General features: G+C 39.8%; 1 protein-coding gene and 1 pseudogene across 21 annotated transcripts in view; both read right to left on the bottom strand.

The window, feature by feature from the left end:
- Positions 1–19,043, bottom strand: part of LARP1B (La ribonucleoprotein 1B) — a 154,060-nt gene that overhangs the window by 55,803 nt on the left and 79,214 nt on the right. The window lies entirely within an intron of this gene.
- Positions 2,339–17,839, bottom strand: LOC103236679 (fos-related antigen 1 pseudogene; annotated as a pseudogene).

Here is a 19,043-nt window from a genome sequence, read left to right as displayed (position 1 = left end):
CCGTATGGTTTCTTTCATGCAAAATTATGTTTAGGAGATTGATCCACGTACATGCGTGTAATCACAGTTTGTGGCTCTACAGCAGAGGTCAGCAAACTACAGGCCCAAAGGCTAAAGTCTGTTTTTATAAATGGCTGTTTTAGAACATAACCACACCCATTTGTTTACATATTGCCTATGACTACTTCATTGCTACAACTGCAGAGTTAGGTGGATAACGTATGACCACTGACAACGTATGACCCACAAAGTCTAAGGTAGTTACTTTACAGCTCTGTACAGAAAATGTCTGTCTACCCTTACTCTATTCTACCATATGAATACACTGCAATTTTTAAAGAAATCCATTCTGCTATTGATGAGCATTTGGGTCCTTTCTCAGATTACAGCTATTACAAATGAATTCCTATAAATACGTTTTTACAAAAACTTCTTTTGGTGAACAGGAACACAAATTTTTGTTGGATATTTACTTAGGAGTGGAATTGCTGAATTGAGCAGGTTTTTATTTAGCCTTAGTAGAAAATACCAGTTTTTCACAGTGGCTGTACCTATTTATTTCCCCATTAGCAGTATATTAAAGTTCCTGTTGATCTACTTCTGCACCAATGCTTGGTATTTTCAGTCTCAAAATTTAGCCATTTGAACAAGAATGAACCCTAATGTAAACTATAAACTTTTAGTGAGAATGATACATCTAGGTAGGTTCATCAATTGCAACAAATGTACCACTGTGGTAGGGGAGGTTGACAATACCGGAGGCTATGCTTGTGTGGGGGAAGAAGATCTATGGAAGATCTATCTTCTGCTCAATTTTGCAATGAATATAAAACTGTTCTAAGAAATGTGTGATTCCATCATGTAACATTCTCAAAATGACAAAATTATAGAGATGAAGAACAGATTCGTGGTTTCCAGGGGTTAGGGATAGTGGAGGTGAGGCAAGTGAGTGAGACTCTAAAGACTCTAAACTTTAGAGAGCACAGGGAGAATTTTGTGATATTAATACAGTTCAGTGTCTTGACTGTGCTGGTAGTTATATGAATCTACAGGTGATAAAATGGCACAAAACTATACACATACATTTGTGATAAGAAATGTCTGGTTTTAATATTATTTTCTGGTTTTAATATTATACAATGTATTTCCTTTTTTCTCCCCCCCTACAGACAGGGTCTTGCTCTGTTTCCCAGACTGGAACACAGTGGTACGACCACAGCTCACTGTAGCCTTGAACTCCTGCGCCCAGTTGATCTTTCTGCCTCAACCTGTAGCTGGCACTACAGGTGCATGCCACCATGACAGGCTATTTTTTTTCTTTTAATTTTTTTTTTAAGAGATGGAGTCTCACTATGTTGCCCACACTGGTCTCGAACTCCTGGCCTCAAGCAATCCACCTGCCTCAGCCTCCAGAACAGCTGGAATTACAGGCATGAGCCACCTTGCCCAGCATTGTGCTATAGTTATATAAGATGTATATATAGTTATACAAGATGTGATATTTGAAGGGAAGTGAGGGTATACAGTACCTCTGTGTACAATTTTTGCAACTTCCTGTGCATCTATAAATATCTCAAAATAAAAATTCAGAAAAAGATTTTAATGTAGTCATCCTGGTAGGTATACGTGTTATCTCACTGTAGCTTTAATTTGCATCTCTCTGATTACTAATGAGGCTGAAAACCTTGAGTATATTTGCTGATTTGGATAGCTTCCTTTGTTGAGGTGACTATTCAATACTATTGCTCATTTTTCTATAGGGTTGTCTTTCTCTTATTGATTTGTAAGAGTTCTTTATAAAATGTTGTAAATACCTTTTGACACTTTTTAACTTGCCTTTTTATTCTCTTATAGTATCTTGATGAAAAGAAGTCCTTTAATGTAGTACAATTTATCAATCACTTCCTTCACTGTGTTTCCTGTTCAATAAATCTTCCCCAATCAAATATTACTGAGTTATTATTTCTGTAAGTTTTATTATTTTGTGTTTCACATTCAGAACTAATCCAATTGGAATTGACTTTTCTAAACTGCATCCACATTTTCTATAACCTTACTGATTTTTTGGTTCTGATTGCTCCATCTTACACTTTTCTTTATAAAATCTCCCACTATGATTATGAATGCACCTATTTGCCTGTAAATTTTATGTATTTTGAAGCTACATTATTAGAGGCACACAAATTTAGAACTATCATATCTTCTGAGGCAATGAGACTTGTCATGATTATAAAACATCCATCTTTATATCTTGAATAAGTTTTGCCTTAAAAACCTACTTTGCCTGTTACAGTAAATAGAGTTACACCAGCTTTGTTGTGTTTATTGCCAATATTTATTTAAATATACACACATATTTACCCTTCCCATTGCTCTTCATTTCTTCGTGCATCTCCAAGCTTCTTTCTGGAATCATTTTCCTCTGCCTGAAAAATTCCCTTTAGTATTTTCTTTAAAGCAGATCTGCTGAAAATAAATTTTCATAGTTTTCATGTCTCTGATAATATCTCTATTTTACCTTCATTTTTATACAGGTTTATTTAGAGCTTTATTTTACACCTCATAAATTCACCTATTTAAGCATACAATTCAATTATTTGTTTACCTTTATTCTTGAACACTACTTTCCCTTACAGGCACTGTAACTACATCATCCCTTTGTTCCCTCACCTCCATTATTTCTATTGAGAAGTTAGCTGTAAGTCTTACTATTAATGCTTGTAAAGTAATCTGTCCTTTTTATCCAGCTTTTATTTGTTTTCAGCTGTTTTATATGGATGGTCTCGATGAGGTTTTCTTTGTATTTATCTTCTTTGAAGTTTTTAGGACTAGAATCTGTCCTTTGGTGTCTTTCATCAGTTTTGGAAAATTCTTACCCATAATCTCTTCAAATATTACTTATGCTTTATTCTCTCTCCTCCCCCTTTGGAGGATTCAAAGATATGTGTTGGACTATGTCTCTTACACCCTTTTCTGTATTTTCCATCTTTTTGCTCAATGCTTCACTCTGGATTTTTCTTTTGATCCATCCTCTAGTTTAATAATTATCTTTTCACTGTCCTGATCTACTATTAAGCCTACCCATTACTTATCATATTTTGCAGTTCTAAAATTTCCACTTGATTATTTTTTAAAGTTTCTGGCTCTATACTGAAATTCTCCATCTTATCTTTTATTTTTTAACTTACTAAAAATGAAGTCTGCTTGATAACTCTATTTTCTGGATCACTAGGGGTCTATTTCCTGTTGTTTCTTTTGTTTTTTTCTATCATATCATATTGTCTTCTGATATTCCTGGTTATTTTTTGATGACCAGACATTACTAAAAGTTTGAGGCCTAGGATGGAACTGGCAGATGCGTCTGAGGGAAATGAAGACCCAAATGTTAGCCTTATTTCTCTAGGTTTCCTTCTCTTTCCAGACCTTTTTTAAATTTTTTATTTTAAGCTTCAAGCCTTTTATTCCATTTTGGTAGGTTTGTATAAAAATACTCTCTTTAGGAAAATAAACAGCAGCTGCCCTCACTATGGAGGCTTGGATTCCCTGGAGCTGAAGGTTTCTCAAAGCTGAGATCCGCAGATCAGCTCATCACAGAAACCATGGGCGCCTCCTGAGCTGTGCGGTTCAGGAGGGGGCGGCAAAATGGCCTGCTCGAATCACCTGCTGCTGCTGGCAGTGGGGCTGGAGAGTTAGTGCTCTAGGTGGGTAAAGTGGCACCTTCTGTCAGGGGGTAGGGTTGGGTGGATCACAGGAAGAGGGTAATGGAGAGTGTGGCAGTGATCTGGAAGGGGTTAGGGCTCCAGAGGACCTCTAAGGATCTACAAAGTCTCTGGGCTGCCAGGATTCCTCCGGCACAAATGGGAAACATTTTGTCTCTGATTTAGTGCAAATTGTGCTAGAGAGGCCAGCTCCTGAGAAACAGTGGGCAGCTTTGGTGGCCCCAAGCTGGCTCTACTGTGAAGCACAATATGGTCAGTCTCATTAGAGGGATGGAGAAGAAGCTGCTGGAGTTGGGTGTGGGATACTGTCCAGGTCAGCTGGACCGGTGCGGGAAGGGGAGGAGACGTTGCTTAGGGTGGCACCTGCAGCGAGTAAGGCTCGGGTGCCTCACAAAGCGAGAACAGGTGGAGAGCCAAGGGGGTCAGAGGGTCTCCGCTGCTGCTGCTACTCCTTTGCCACGAGCTGAGGCACAGGGCTCAGGAGTGCTGGCATAGGTGAAGACCAGGTTGGGGGTGAAAGGAGTTAGGGAGGGTGTGGTCATAAGCATGCGGGTGTGCAGTGCCTCAGGTTCAAGTACAGGCCCTGGGGAAAGGGAGATACAAGGTACAGGGCGGCAGGGGGCTGGCGGGCTGCTGGTGCTGCTGGTACCGCCTGTGTCCCCCTCCTTGGCTCCTTCGGGGATTTTGCAGATGAGTCAGTGGGCTTCCAGCACCAGCTCCAGGCGCTCCCTCTGCTTCTGCAGCTCCTCAATCTCTCTCGGGAGCGCGGATTTCTCATCTTCCAGTTTGTCAGTCTCCACCTGCAGGAAGTCGGTCATTTCCTTCCTCCGGTTCCCGCACTTGGCCGCAGCCAGCTTGTTCCGCTCCCGCCTTACTCGGCGGCGCTCCTCTTCCTCCAGGTTGATCTGTTCACAAGGCCTTAGACGTACCCCTGGAGGCGGCCCTGGGGCCCGGATGACTCCTGGCTGGGGTTGTGGGAGTAGTTCAGAGGCCTGGGGTAACTGCTGGGCCCCAGGAAATGAGGCTGTACCATCCACTGCAGCTCCTGGCTGTCACTCATGTTGTTGACGCTTGGCACGAGGTGGAACTTCTGCTGGGCTGCCCTACGCTGCCACCAGGGGCTGCGCGGGGCCGCGGTACCTGCCGCCGTTCCCGGAAAGCTTGGACCAGGTTCCCCGAAGTCTCGGAACAGGCCCGGGGCTGGCGGCTCCACGGGGTCCACGGCTGCTGGGTTCTGACTCTCTTTCCAGATTTTGACCACATGATGTTTTACTGTCTTGGCCCTCTACTGTGCCTTCACACAGATTTTTTAAACCTACTTTTTCAGCTGTTCTCAGCAATAGGGTTGATCTGAATTAGCCAGTCTACCACAACTGGATGCACAACCAAAGCCTAATTTTTTTTTTGTTACTGTTATTTTTAATAAATTTATACCTTGCCTTGTTCAAAAAGGGACAAAGAGATTTAATGATCTAATGGATATAAAGAAAATTTGTAGGCTGGGCACAGTGGCTCACACCTGTAATCCCAGCACTTTGCGAGGCTGAGGCAGGTGGATTACCTGAAGTCAAGAGTTCCAGAGCAGCCTGGCCAACACAGTGAAACCTCATCTCTATTAAAAATATAAAAATTAGCTGCGCATGGTGCCAGGTGCCTGTAGTTTACCCAGCTACTAGGGAGGCTGAGGCAGGAGAACTGCTTGAACCCAGAAGGCGAAGGTTGCAGTGAGCCGAGATCACACCATTACACTCCAACCTGGGTGACAGGGCAAAAACTCCATCTCAAAAAAAAAAAAAAAAATTTGTAAACAGATTACAATTTAGTATAAGTCAAAAACAAACATACATATGTGGTACAAAGGTAGAATAGGAGAGTAATTTTTCTGGGATTGAGCATAAAATTTATCAAATAAAAATTTCCTGGAAGAGTAATATCTGAACTGGGGTTTATTTAGCTAAAAGATAACGAGTTTGGCAAGTAAACAATGTGAAAAGCCACTGCAGGCAGAGGAAACAGCACATGCAACTTGGTATGTATAGATATAAATTTTAAAGCAAGAGCAACAGGACAATGAAAATATGTAAAAGCCAAATCAAGAATTCATGAATTCTTGCTTGCCAAATAAGAACTTTATCCTGAAGGGGGTGAGGAACCACTGAATAGCATTAAGAAAAACAGAGAGATAATCATATTTATATTTTATGATGATGAAGGATTTTAGAAGGATGAAGGATTTTCCTTGGAATCATTTACTTTGAAAATAATGTAAGCCTGAAACTATCAATGGCCATTGTTGCGCCCACTCAGAGAAAGCATAAATGAAAATGAAGCTAACACAGAGGAAAGTACACCAAAGATAGGGGTAAAGAAAAGCAAAGTCATTCTTTGGTGTCTTATACAAAGCTTTGCCTAAAATCAAGAACTGCTTCTTGGACTTGTAGTAAATTATCTTATTTGCTAGGAAAAAAAAAAATGAAATGAGAAATAAGGAGGAAAGACTACTCTGACAAGAGTTAAGCTAGAAAGACAATGAACTAAAGCCAAAAACCTCCTATAAAACTTCTATAGAGAGATGACGCATGGCAGTAGGAATGAATATGAAAGGACTGATAGGACCTAGTGACAAATTACATGTTAGAAGTTAGGATAAATGGATGGGGACTCCTAAGGCATCCAAGCAAAATAAAAAATATAGGTTAGGGGTAGGTTTTCTTTCATTTTTTTAAATGAGAGACACAATATAAAAAAGATGCCTATGAAACATAAGACAAATAACTGGAGAATTTAGTAGGCTACTGGTAATATAGTTCTAGAGTCCCAAAAAGACACAAGGGAGTCATTAGCATACAGTTGATAAATAAAAACCCAAAACTTAAGAATAGAGTCTATTATTTCTGGACAAGCTATCAAAGCAATGAGAGAAGTAGGCCAGGGATAAACCAGGGAAGACCACATTTTAAAAGGCAAACTGGTCAGGCACCGTGGCTCATGCTTGTAATCCCAGCACTTTGGGAGGCCAAGGCAGATGGATCACGAGGTCAGGAGTTCAAGGTCAGCCTGGCCAATATGGTGAAACCCCATCTCTACTAAAAATACAAAAATTAGCCAGGCGTGGTGGCACACACTTGTAGTCCCAGCTACTCAGGAGGCTGAGGCAGAAGACTCACTTGAACCCAGGAAGCGGAAGTTGCAATGAGCCAAGATTGTGCCACTGCACTCCAGCCTGGGCGACAGAGACTCTGTCTCAAAATTAATAAATAAATAAATAAATGGCAAACCAAGGCCAGGTGTGATGGTTCATGCCTGTAATCCCAACACTTTAGGTGTTCAAGGCAGGCAGATCAGCTGAGGTCAGGAGTTCAAGACCAGCCTGGCCAACATAGTGAAACTCTGTGTCAACTAAAAATACAAAAATGAGCTGGGTGTGCTGGCGGGCACCTGTAATCCCAGTTACTCAAGAGGCTGAGGCAGGAGAATCGGCGCTTAACCCAGGAGGTGGAGGTTGCAGTGAGCCAAGGTCGCACCACTGCACTCCAGCCTGGGTGACAAAACTCTATCTCAAAAAAAAAAAAAAAAAAAAGGCAAACCAAAATTGTAAACTTAAAACTGTAAAATAATACATTCTGTTGTGTATGCTTTATCACAATTAAAAAACAAAAGTAAAAAAGAAAGAAGAAAACCACTTTGTTGTGCCATAAAATATACATGTGCTGAACAGATGAGGACATGCTGGTTATAAGCAGGAGCCATCTTGAGAGAGCTCTAACCTGACTAGGTTTGAGATATTCTGAACATCAAAATGAATGAGGACAAGAACGGATAGAAATCCATGTTGGAGTCCATATTAGCACTAAAAAGGGAGAAAATTAAAATATAAAAATAAAAAATGAAGTGGAGAGGAAAGTTATTCTTTATAGAAGAATACTGACAGACGTACAGGGAATAACAAATTTAAAAATCACCATCTTGGCCAGGCACAGTGGCTCATACCTGTAATCTCAGCACTTTGGGAGGCCGAGGCAGGCGGATCACGAGGTCAGGAGATCGAGACCATCCTGGCTAACATGGTGAAACCTCGTCTCTTGAAAATACAAAAATTAGCTGGGCGTGGTGGTACGCCCTGTAGTCTCAGCTACTCGGGAGGCTGAGGCAGGAGAATCGCTTGAACCCGGGAGGTGGAGGTTTCAGTGAGCCGAGATTGTGCCACTGCACTCCAGCCTGGGCATAGAGCGAGAGTCCACCTCAAAAAAAAAAAAAAAAAACAAACCATCTTATAATAAGCATAATAGCTGATTCAAGCAAAAATCATTAGTGGAAGCTAAAATATTGAATAAAGACTGTCGGGGAACACAGTTTTAAAATATCACTCCAAGGATCATTTATTAATTACAAAGAAGAAAAGGTACATTTATAGTGAGCAAATCTGGTAGATACCATCATAACCAAATGACCAAATCACCAATTCTAACCACATCAAATTTTGTAACTGACATCACATGTCTCTGGAGAGCATATACTGAACAGGGCACATTCCCTATATAATGTTCTTGTCAAAAATACTTAACCTGGCTGGGCGCGGTGGCTCTTGTCAAAAATACTTAACCTGGCTGGGCGTGGTGGCTCACGCCTGTAATCCCAGCACTTCGGGAGGCCAAGGTGGGCAGATCACTTGAGGTCTGGAGTTCAACACCAGCCTGGCCAACATGGTGAAACCCTGTCTCTACTGAAAATACAGAAAATTAGCCGGATGTGGTGGTGCATGCCTGTAATTCCAGCTACTCGGAAGGTTGAGGCCAGAGAATCACTTGAACTCAGGAGGCAGAGGCTGCAGTGAGCCAAGATCGTGTCACTGCACTCCAGCCTGGGTGACAGAGCGAGATTCCATCTCAAAAAAAAAAAAAAAAACTTAACCTGAAGCTAATCATATAAACATATCGGGCAAATCCAAACTGAAGGACAAAACAACTGGCCTGAACTCTTGAAAAACATCAATGTCATTAACAGCCAAAAAGAAAAAAAAAAAGCAGGCCGGGCGCAGTGGCTCACACCTGTAATCCCAGCACTTCGGGAGGCCGAGGTGGGCGGATCACAAGGCCAGGAGTTCGAGACCAGCCTGGCCAATATGGTGAAACCCCATCTCTACTAAAAATACAAAAATTAGCCGGGAGTGGTGGCGGACACCTGTAGTCCCAGCTACTTGGGAGGCGGAGGCAGGAGAATTGCTTGAACTGGGAGGCAGAGGTTGTAGCAAGCCGAGATCAGGCCACTGCACTCTAGCCTGGGAGACAGAGCGAGACTCCACCTCAAAAAAAAAAAAAAAAAAAAAAAAGCAGCATAACTGTTCTAAATGAAAGAACATTAAAATTATATGACTCTCAATGCAGTGTGTGATTCCTGGCTGGAACTGACTTAGAAAAAAATAAAAGAAATTAAAAAGGACAGCTGAGATAACTGGAGAAATGTAAATATAAACTGCATATTCAATAATAGCATTCTATCAATGTTAAACTTCTTGAGTTTTTGATAATTGTGGTTATGTAGGAGAGTATACTTGTTTTTAAGAGATACTTGCTGATGTATTTTAGGATAAGTTGACATAATGTCTACAAGTAACTCTCAAATGATTCAGGAAAAAAATGTACATATATGCACCTATATATATTATACATAGAAAAAAAGGCAATATGGTAAGATGTTTGCCGAATCTAGGTGAACAATATACTGGCATTCCTCATATTATGTATGTAACTTTTCTGGAGGTTTGAAATATTTCAAAATGAAGACTTGGAGGGAATAAAATATAGATGCATAGTACTGATACGCAAAAATATTCATAACATTAAGTGAGAAAATTACATTGTCTTTCAAAGTATACATTTCTCTGCAACTCATATTGGTCTGACTAGAAAGAGGAAGTTTAAGCAACAAGGATTTCCCTTCAGCCAAATTGCTTGAAAGAACGCTTGGTGCTTTGACTTTCTCACTTCCTATTCATGTCAATGTGAATTACAGTCTGATGGCAGGTCCAAGGTGGTCAGCAGTAAGGGATTTTTGTTTTTTTATTTTATATTTATTTATTTATTTATTTTTTCCTAGACAGAGTCTTGCTGTCTTGCCCAGGCTGGAGTGCAGTGGTGTGATCTTGGCTCACTGCAACTTCCACCTCCCGGGTTCAAAGAATTTTCCCTGCCTTAAAATAAGAAGTCAGTGGGGGAAAAAAGATGAAAGTTGGTTGAGTGCAGTGGCTCACATCTATAATTCCAGCTATTCAGGAGGCTGATGTGGAAGGATTACTTGAGGCCAGGAATTCAAGACCAGCATGAGCAACACAGCGAGACATTATCTCCACAAAAAAAGTAAAAAATTAGTCAGGTGTGGTAACACATGCCTGTAGTTCCAACTACCGGGGAGGCTGAGACAGAAGGCTCCCTTGAGCCCAAGAGTTTGAGGCTGCAGTAAGCTATGATCTCACCACTGCATTCCAGCCTGGGCACAACAGGGTGAGACCCTGTTTGAAAAAAAAAAAATTAAAGCTATAGTTGAGATAGAATGTGTCCCTTTATGGGTCATAATCTCAGACACTGTTTATTTTCTTGGCTTCTTCAATAAAACTATATATAATAACCACACTTATTTTTTTGTTGTTTTGTTTTGTTTTGAGATGGAGTCTTGCTCTGTCGCCCAGGCTGGAGTGCAGTGGCACGATTTTGGCTCACTGCAACCTCCGCCTCTTGGGTTCAAGTGATTCTCCTGCCTCAGCCTCCTGAATAGCTGGGACTACAGGTGTGTGCCACAGTGCCTGGCTAATTTTTGTATTTTTAGTAGAGACAGGGTTTCACCATGTTGGCCAGGATGGTCTCGAACTCCTGACCTAATGATCCGCCTGCCTCGGCCTCCCAAAGTGCTGGGATTACAGGCGTGAGCCAACGCGCCCGGCCCACACCTATTTTTTTCCCCTCCAAATTACCACTAGTGGACTTCCTGTCTCAATTGTTCCCTCTCCTTTTCTTTAATAACTTAAAACGTTCAATCACTTTTCCTGCTTTAAGTCTCCCTTCTTTACTAAATACTCCAAAATCTACATTTCTGGCCTTCTTATCATCTCTAGGATTTAGAGAGAGGGTAAAAGATATTTCACATGAATAGACACCATGATATCAACTCAACATTTCCAAATCTGATCTCAAGATCATTCTCTCCTAGGTTTTCCTTGTTAATGTCCCTACTTCTTTCACAAGGTATTATGAACTGTTTCTTTAAAATCTCTTCCAATTTTGGCACTTTTTCATTCTCACGTAAGTTGTTAATGAATGTGGAGAAAATAAACAATATTCCTTTTGTTTAGCACTTCATTTCACCCTTGGATTATTATAAGTGGGTTTTTAACTCAACTTCTGTCCTCCTCTATTCTGATCTAGGTTAATGCCTCACATATATAAACCTATTAAACCACTATTTTGATCATTCCACTTTCTTTATAAAAACTACAATTGCTCTTTATTATAAATTCCTATGTAACTTTCAAGATACTTTGCAATCTGGTCCCTCCTCACCTACCCGAACAATCTTCAGAGTACTGTAGTGCTAACATTTAACTTACAGAAATTCAATTATACTTGTTTAGCAATAATAATACACTTTTTAAATGTGCTAGCAATGCCACTTGCTATTCTACTCAATGAATGTATGCACTGATATAATCAAACCCAACTGTTAATGCACAGAAAGAAAAACCTAACGAAAGGATGAATACATTTCGAAAATGTCCTGACCACTGAAAAGTGCCCAAACAAGTATAGTTTTACCATATCCTTTCATGTTCAAAAAATGCTGAAAAGCATAGGGAAATAACAACTAAAAGTAGATATAATTATTTTAAATATTAGCCTCAGGCCGGGGCAGTGGCTCACGCCTATAATTCCACCACTTTGGGAGGCCACGACAGGTGGATTACTTGAGGTCAGGAGTTTGAGACCAGCCGGGCCAACATGGTGAAACCCCATCTCTACTAAAAATTCAAAAATTAGCCAGGCATTGTCGTGACCACCTATAATCCCAGCTACTCAGGAGGCTGCGGGCAGGAGAATTGCTTGAACCTAGAGGGTGGAGGTTGCAATGAGCCGAGACCCCGCCACTGTGCTCCAGCCTGGGCGACAGAATGAGACTCCATCTCAAAAATAAATAAATAAAATAAAATAATAAAATTGAAAATAAATAAGTTTCTAAAGAGAAAGATGACTATGGACAGGAAGACCCACCAAATTAGAATCTTTATAAATATGCTCAAGTACTTCAAAATTCAAGCACTTCAATATTTTACTTTATAAATATGATCCTGCTACATTACTACATATATATTTGGAAATTTTTTTTTTTTTTTTGAGGCAGAGTTTTGCTCTTGTTGCCCAGGCTGGACTGGAGTTCAGTGGTGCAATCTCGGCTCACTTCAACCTCCACCTCCCAGGTTCAAGAGATTCTCCTGCCTCAGCCTCCCAAGTAGCTCCCACAGGCGCCCACCACCATGCCCAGCTAATTGTTTTATATTTTTAGTAGAGAGGGATTTCACCATGTTGGCCAGGCTGGTCTCAAACTCCTGCCCTTAGGTGATCTATCCGCCTCAGCCTCCCAAAGTGCTGGGATTACAGGCATGTGCAACTGCCCAGCCTTAGATGCATATTAAAGTGTAAGGTTATGCATAAAGTGATATGTATTTTACTGGTGATTTAAGAGAATTAGGAATATTTTGATCATTCTCAATTTTCAACTTAAAAGGGCTCTAAAACCTATTCCCAAATAATATTGAACTCTGTTAGATAATTCACATACTTAGCTCTCATTAGACAATGTCAAGAAACCTTTTGTTACTCAGGAGCCAATTTCGAAAAAAAGTTGTAAACTCTGTATTTTTTTTCATAAATTATATCAACAGGCTATTAATAAATACATTTGTGCTTATATATTACTGCATTCTATCAATGAAGGAGTGACTAGAAACTTTATAGATTGTATTATAATTACTGGCCATAACTCTTTTTTCTTTTTTTACTACTGGCCATAATTCTATATTTGATGAAGACACTTCAGAAACTCATTTGTTTTCCATTTATTGACTTTATAAGTTTTAAATTTTGAATTCTGGGTCACAAAAAGTACTCTTCAATCCACTTTATTTGAAACACAAGATTTTCTTCAGCCACTGTTCTAGCAATAACCATATACAGATTTCAACATTGAAGAGGCAATCTACCCACTTAGAGCACCCCACACTACTTTCTGTCCTCAACTTCTCTTTTTTACTGTTCCCTTTCATAAATCAAGTCCACCAGCTACCTTCTCTAGCTAGACTACTTATTCTCTGGTTTGATTTTGTACATATATCCAAACATTGTCTAATAATCAAGGCAAAACTCTTGCATGCATCAAGGGCAGGAATTTTTGAAAGAATGTATAAAAGAGCAAATTTTTCAATTGCTGTCTTAGCAGTGAGAAAAAGGGAAAGACTCTGCCACAGAAATCTGAGCAAAGAAACCAGGCAGTCTTAAAAAAAGGGCAAGAAAGAAGCCAGCCAGTTGTTTGGGGCTAACTAGTTCACGCCTCAAACCAAATATACAAAAGAGGTCTCTCATCCCAGCTCAACAAAGAGGAGAATCATAAAGAATCTGGGGACTGGAAACTCCATTACTCCTCAACACTGTTCACAAATTGCCTATCACTATGCTTAGCACCTAACAGCTACTCAAATATCTGTTAAATGAATAAATGGATGGATGAATGAATGAGTGAACAAATGGGATAGACACTGTAGTCAAGGTGAATGTGTTCCAGTGGAAGTTATCCTCTGTGTCCTTCATTTTTGGTCAGGAATACTAAGCATAATAGTGGGTCCTAGATCAGATGTTTTATAATACAGACTATTCATTATTTAGGACCTAGTTTTAAGTTCTAGGCTTCTCTAGGATGCTTCCCTTGATTATGCCAACCTAAAACTCTCAAAATTCTTTCATCCAGCTATTTGTAAATAACTGTTTTACTTTGAAATATCTTGTATAAAACCTATGTGTACGGTATAAAAATTAATACAATGAATACTACATGCTACTACCATCTATGTTAATAGGACACTGCCAATATCCTAGAAGTCCCTTGTTTGCCCTTGCCCAATCCCATTCCCCTCCTTCTCTTCAGAAAAACCACTATATTGACCTTAGCAAAGACCAATTTCCTAACTGTTCTTTCATTTATTACCTTTGAAAGTTTCCCTATGCAATATATTTCATTTCCCCAGTTTTGGAACTGTATATTAATAAAATCATATTTTCTGCATATATTATATGGCTACCATCCATCAAACTTAAAACTTCTTTACTTTGGAATTTTTCTAACATATAAAAAAATAGAATAGTATAACAAAGTCCTATATACACATCACATAGTTTCAACAACTATCACCATTTTACCATTCTCTTATTTGATCTATATTGGCATTGTTTTTAAAATCATCTTCATTTCTATACCAATTATTTCACTGTTAAATACCATACCATTGTATACAAAATACATATAATACCATTTTAGACATAATGAAGCTATTAGATTTAACAATATGTATGTGTCTCATAGTCCACAGATTCAAAAGTTTCTCTATATGTATACGTATAGACATAACTAGAAATGGAATTGATGCATACTAGAAATATGCATGCATACATATGTACATGTGGAAATGGAACTGATGCTTCTTAGGATACATAAACAATCAACTTTAATAAGTAATACTCAAGTTGGTTGTAACAACTTAATGTAATACCAACAGTGATGTGTGAATTCATGTTGCACCACTTCTTTACCAAGACTTAATACTGTCAGACCTTTTAATTTTATGATGTAATGTGTATGGTCTTCTGCTTTTGGCTATGATGGAGTAACCAATACCAGCCTGTGCCTCCTAATGTAAATAACCATAAAACTTATATGAATATGAAACAACTATTTTTAGGGATTGAACAAAAGTAGTGTAAGACTGTGATCTCTGAGAGAAGAGCTCACAAAATGGGCTCCACAATCACCCCAGCTCTCTTTCTGGGTACAATTTCCTAACCATGGCACAGCAAGCTTCAGCCCAAGCAAAGTATAACTATCCTGCTGAGCTGAGAAGGTAGTGCTTTAGAGTTCAGTACAGTTTAAGCAGTGGAACCTGTGGAATAGAGCACTGGAGACAATCTATGCAGGGAAGAGTCGGGCAATAAGTCCATGTGAGGGTCAGGCTGCTGTGTGTACTTGGCTGGAGGCAGAGCACATGTGTTCAGGATAAGACTACCTAAGACATATCCTAAAGTGACTACTATGTGGTTAAGCTGAACAGATACACTAAAGGTCCAGTAGTGCTGGGGGATGGTGAGCATACAAGCCCAGTTAAGAATGGATACCCTTTGTAAGCCACTCGTTAACACTCTGGGCATTCATCTGTGATACAGTTTTGAAATGAAGCCATGCTACAGAATAAGGTCCACACTCAAGTACAGAGAATAAGACCTGCTCTAGACTCACTAGCAAAGCCTAATATAAAACCTGACAAGATCTAGAGGAGACACAGAATGTGGAGGTTAAGTTCTGTCAAGTTAAAGAGGCTTTCCACAGATCTAACCTAACAAAGAGTAAAATAAGCCTACACAATTGCAAGTGTAGCCTACAACACCCAATAAAACAAAAAAACTCAACAGCCTTCAGAGGAAGATGACATCTATAATCTCTACAGCATATGTATAATGCACAATATAGAATTTTTAAAAATACTAGCAGTGAAAATAAATAAGAAAATGTAACACATAGTCAAGGTAAAAAAGCAGTCAGTAGATCGCTCAAATGTTATCACAAGATTTCAGATGTCAAATGTCAGATTTTAAGACAAGGACTTCAAAGCAACTATTATAAATATATTTGAAGAAACAGAAGAAAAACATGGTCTTAATAAGTGAACAGATACAAAATCACAGCCGAAAAAATGCAAACTATAAAAAATGGAAATTCCAGAACTGAAAAATATATACTTGGACGGGTCTAAAAATAGAATGAAAATGGTAAACAAATATTAGTGAAGTTTAAGACAGACTGATAAACACAGTACAATCTATAGAACACAAATATTTCAGGAAACAGAAAGAACCAGGCATGGCGGCTCACGCCTGAAATCCCAGCTACTCGGGAGGCTGACGTGCGAAGATCACTTGAGCTCAGGATTTCACAAGAAGTCTGGGTAGTATCTCAAAAAAAGAAAACAAAAAAACAGAAAGAACCTCAAGGACCTGTGAAACATTATCAAATAGCGTAACATACCTGTAAGTGAATTCCCAAAGTAAAAAATGAATAAGGAACAGAAAAAATATTTGAAGAATTAATGACTGAAATGTCCCCAAATTTGATGAAAAACATCAAATTACTAATTCAAAAGTTTCACCTAACCTCAAATTGGATATATTCAAAGAAAACCAAACCAAGACACATCACAGTAAAACTGCTAAAAATCAATGGTAAAGTAAAAGTCTTGAAAGCCAGAGAGGAAAACAACACATTACACACAAGGGAAAAAGAATACAAATAATGGCTGACTTCTGTGGTTCTCAACTGGGTTTTGATTTTGTCCACACCTCCACCATACATTTTTTATTGTCATGGGATTGGGGTGGGGGGATGCTACTGGCATCTTGTGGGTAGAGACTAGAGATAATGCTAACCATCCTATGACATATAAGACAACTTCTACAACAAAGAATCACCTACTTCGAAATGTTAATAGTACTGAGGTTGAGAAACCACCACGCACAGCTAATTTTTATATTTTTAGTAGAGATGGGGTTTCACCATGTTGGCCAGGATGGTCTCAATCTCTTGATCTTGTGATCCGCCTGCCTCAGCCTCCCAAAGTGCTGGGATTACAGGCATAAGCCACTGTGCCTGGCCTCTGAAATCAGGTCTCTTGATTCACTTGACTGTCCAGCAGAAAGAACTTTAGTTCAAAACCATTTCTAAAGAGTGACTACAGTTAACTTGAGAGCTCACGTTGTCCATGAAAGGAAAGCGATCTGAGAAGTCTTTCAGAGTAAGGTTTAGGAAGAGTGTAAAAGAATTTTGCATTTTGAAATATACAACATAATCCAGGCACAGTGGCTCATGCCTGTAATCCCAGCACGTCGGTAGGCCGAGGCGGGCAGATCACCTGAGGCTGGGAATTTGAGACCAGCCTGAGAAACATGAAGAAACCCCGTCTCTACTAAAAATACAAAATTAGCCAGGCGTGGTGGCGCATGTCTGTAATCCCAGCTACTCGGGGGGCTGAGGCAGAAGAGTAGCTTGAACCCGGGAGGAGGAGGTTGCAGTGAGCCGAGATTGCGCCATTGAACTCCAGCCTGGGCAACAAGAGCGAAACTCCATCTCAAAAAATAATAATAATAAATTTAAAAAAGAAATATACAACCTAAGAGGACTAATAATGGAACTGTGGCACCTGGAAGAACTCCACAGACTATACTTTAATGGTACAGTTTCTATGTAAAGGCTGCCTAAGCTTCCATATTCTTTAAATTCTTGGTCTTCCCTCCATTTGTAGCATTGTTTCTGGTCCCACATAACCATCTGGTCTTTGTTCTTTCTTCATATACGCCCAGTTTTTTACAGTTTTCAAATTCTTTACAACCCCATGAGGTGGAGAGGGTAAAAATGACTCCTGCCTGAGATTCACAGAAGTTAGGTTTCGGTCCAGAACTGCACTCCCAATGGAATTTGCACATAGTTGACTGCTAGTCAAGAACAAGCTTAGCCAGACAGGTTCTCAACTTGGTGTACTTCTCTAATAAGGAGAAAAGTTCACCTCAAGTGATGGTAAGGAGACAGGAAGTTTACATGACTCTCCTCTTGACAAGTCAGTATGAAGCTATTGTTTCTGTCTGCCAGCCATCTCCTGATAAATGTGTACAGCATTTCCACCTTTATACCAAATACTCTGCCACAACTGAAGTTCCTTTCACTCTCTGAAATAAATACAGGTAAGGACTTGCCTCATTTCTAAGGGGGATGCTGCATAAGACAGTGAAGTAATCAGCAAAGTCAAAGTGAATGAAAGCCATCCGGTCTTCCAAGGCTCAAGGACCCCAGTAATTCCAGAATGCTGTCCGGGTCAAGGCAGAAGAAAGCCACTAAAGGTGGGCTTTTTTGTTGACAGTGTAACCTCTCAACAATGTGCTTGCTGATGGTCTCAATCGCCTCACTACTGGAAATGTTCTCTCAAATACCACAAAGCTAAGTACATCCAAGAAAAATTCTGGGAACTGATGTTTAGGCCACCAGTGAGGAGTATAAGTTCACCTGATAATATATAAGTAGTACTGGACAAAACTGGTATATTTCACTACTGTAAAAGCAATGAGCCTAAAGATTAGATTAAGTGATTGGCAGATGTGATTCAGAAGTTTCAAATTTGAAGGTTCTTCCTAAAATGTTGGAGATAAACACATTAGTATATTTAAGTTTCTACACAAGCAACTTGGGCAGAGGATAGAATACTGAGCAACTTGTAATGGGTTTCTCTCTCTCTTATTCTGTAAATACAAATTAAACATTTCTAGTTAGGGGAAGGTATCATGAGATAGTGGACCAGGAAATACCTGAGCTCATAAGCCCAGATGCTAGCCAATGATACCAATAATAAGATGTAAAGGCCTACCAGCGTATTTTTGGGATGGACATCTGATCTCTACATCCTATGTTAACAAAGCCTTCAATACTGTACAGATTTATACCACTCAAGCAGACCACTGGAAAGGAAGACAAATAGGTGGGCACAAAAAAGCAGAGACAACTGACCAACTGCGGTGGCTCATGCCTATAATCCCAGCACTTTGGGAGGCTGAGGCAGGTGGATCACAAGGTCAGGAGTTCAAGACCAGCCTGGCCAAGACAGTGAAACTCCATCTCTACTAAAAATACAAAAATTAGCCGGGCATGGTGGTGCATGTCTGTAATCCCTTGGGAGGCTGAGGCAGGAGAATCACTTGAACCCGGGAGGCGGAGGTTGCAGTGAGCCAAGATCACGCCACTGCATTCTAGACTGGGTGACAGAGCAAGACTGTCTCAAAAAAAAAAAAAAAAAAAAAAAAACAGAGACAATCAACCTACCTTGACTTTAGACCAAGGAACAACAACGTGGCACCTTCAAGAAGTAAATAAATCAGCTTTGGCTTGCCTCTTTTGTAGTACCCATCCCCCTTTAATTCTAGCCTTTTAGTATTGTTATGAAATATGCCTCCTAGAAGAATACACAAAATATATATG

The sequence above is a fragment of the Chlorocebus sabaeus genome, chromosome 7, assembly GCF_047675955.1.
Source record: "Chlorocebus sabaeus isolate Y175 chromosome 7, mChlSab1.0.hap1, whole genome shotgun sequence".
NCBI lineage: Eukaryota > Metazoa > Chordata > Mammalia > Primates > Cercopithecidae > Chlorocebus > Chlorocebus sabaeus.
This window is presented reverse-complemented; position numbering and strand designations above follow the sequence as displayed.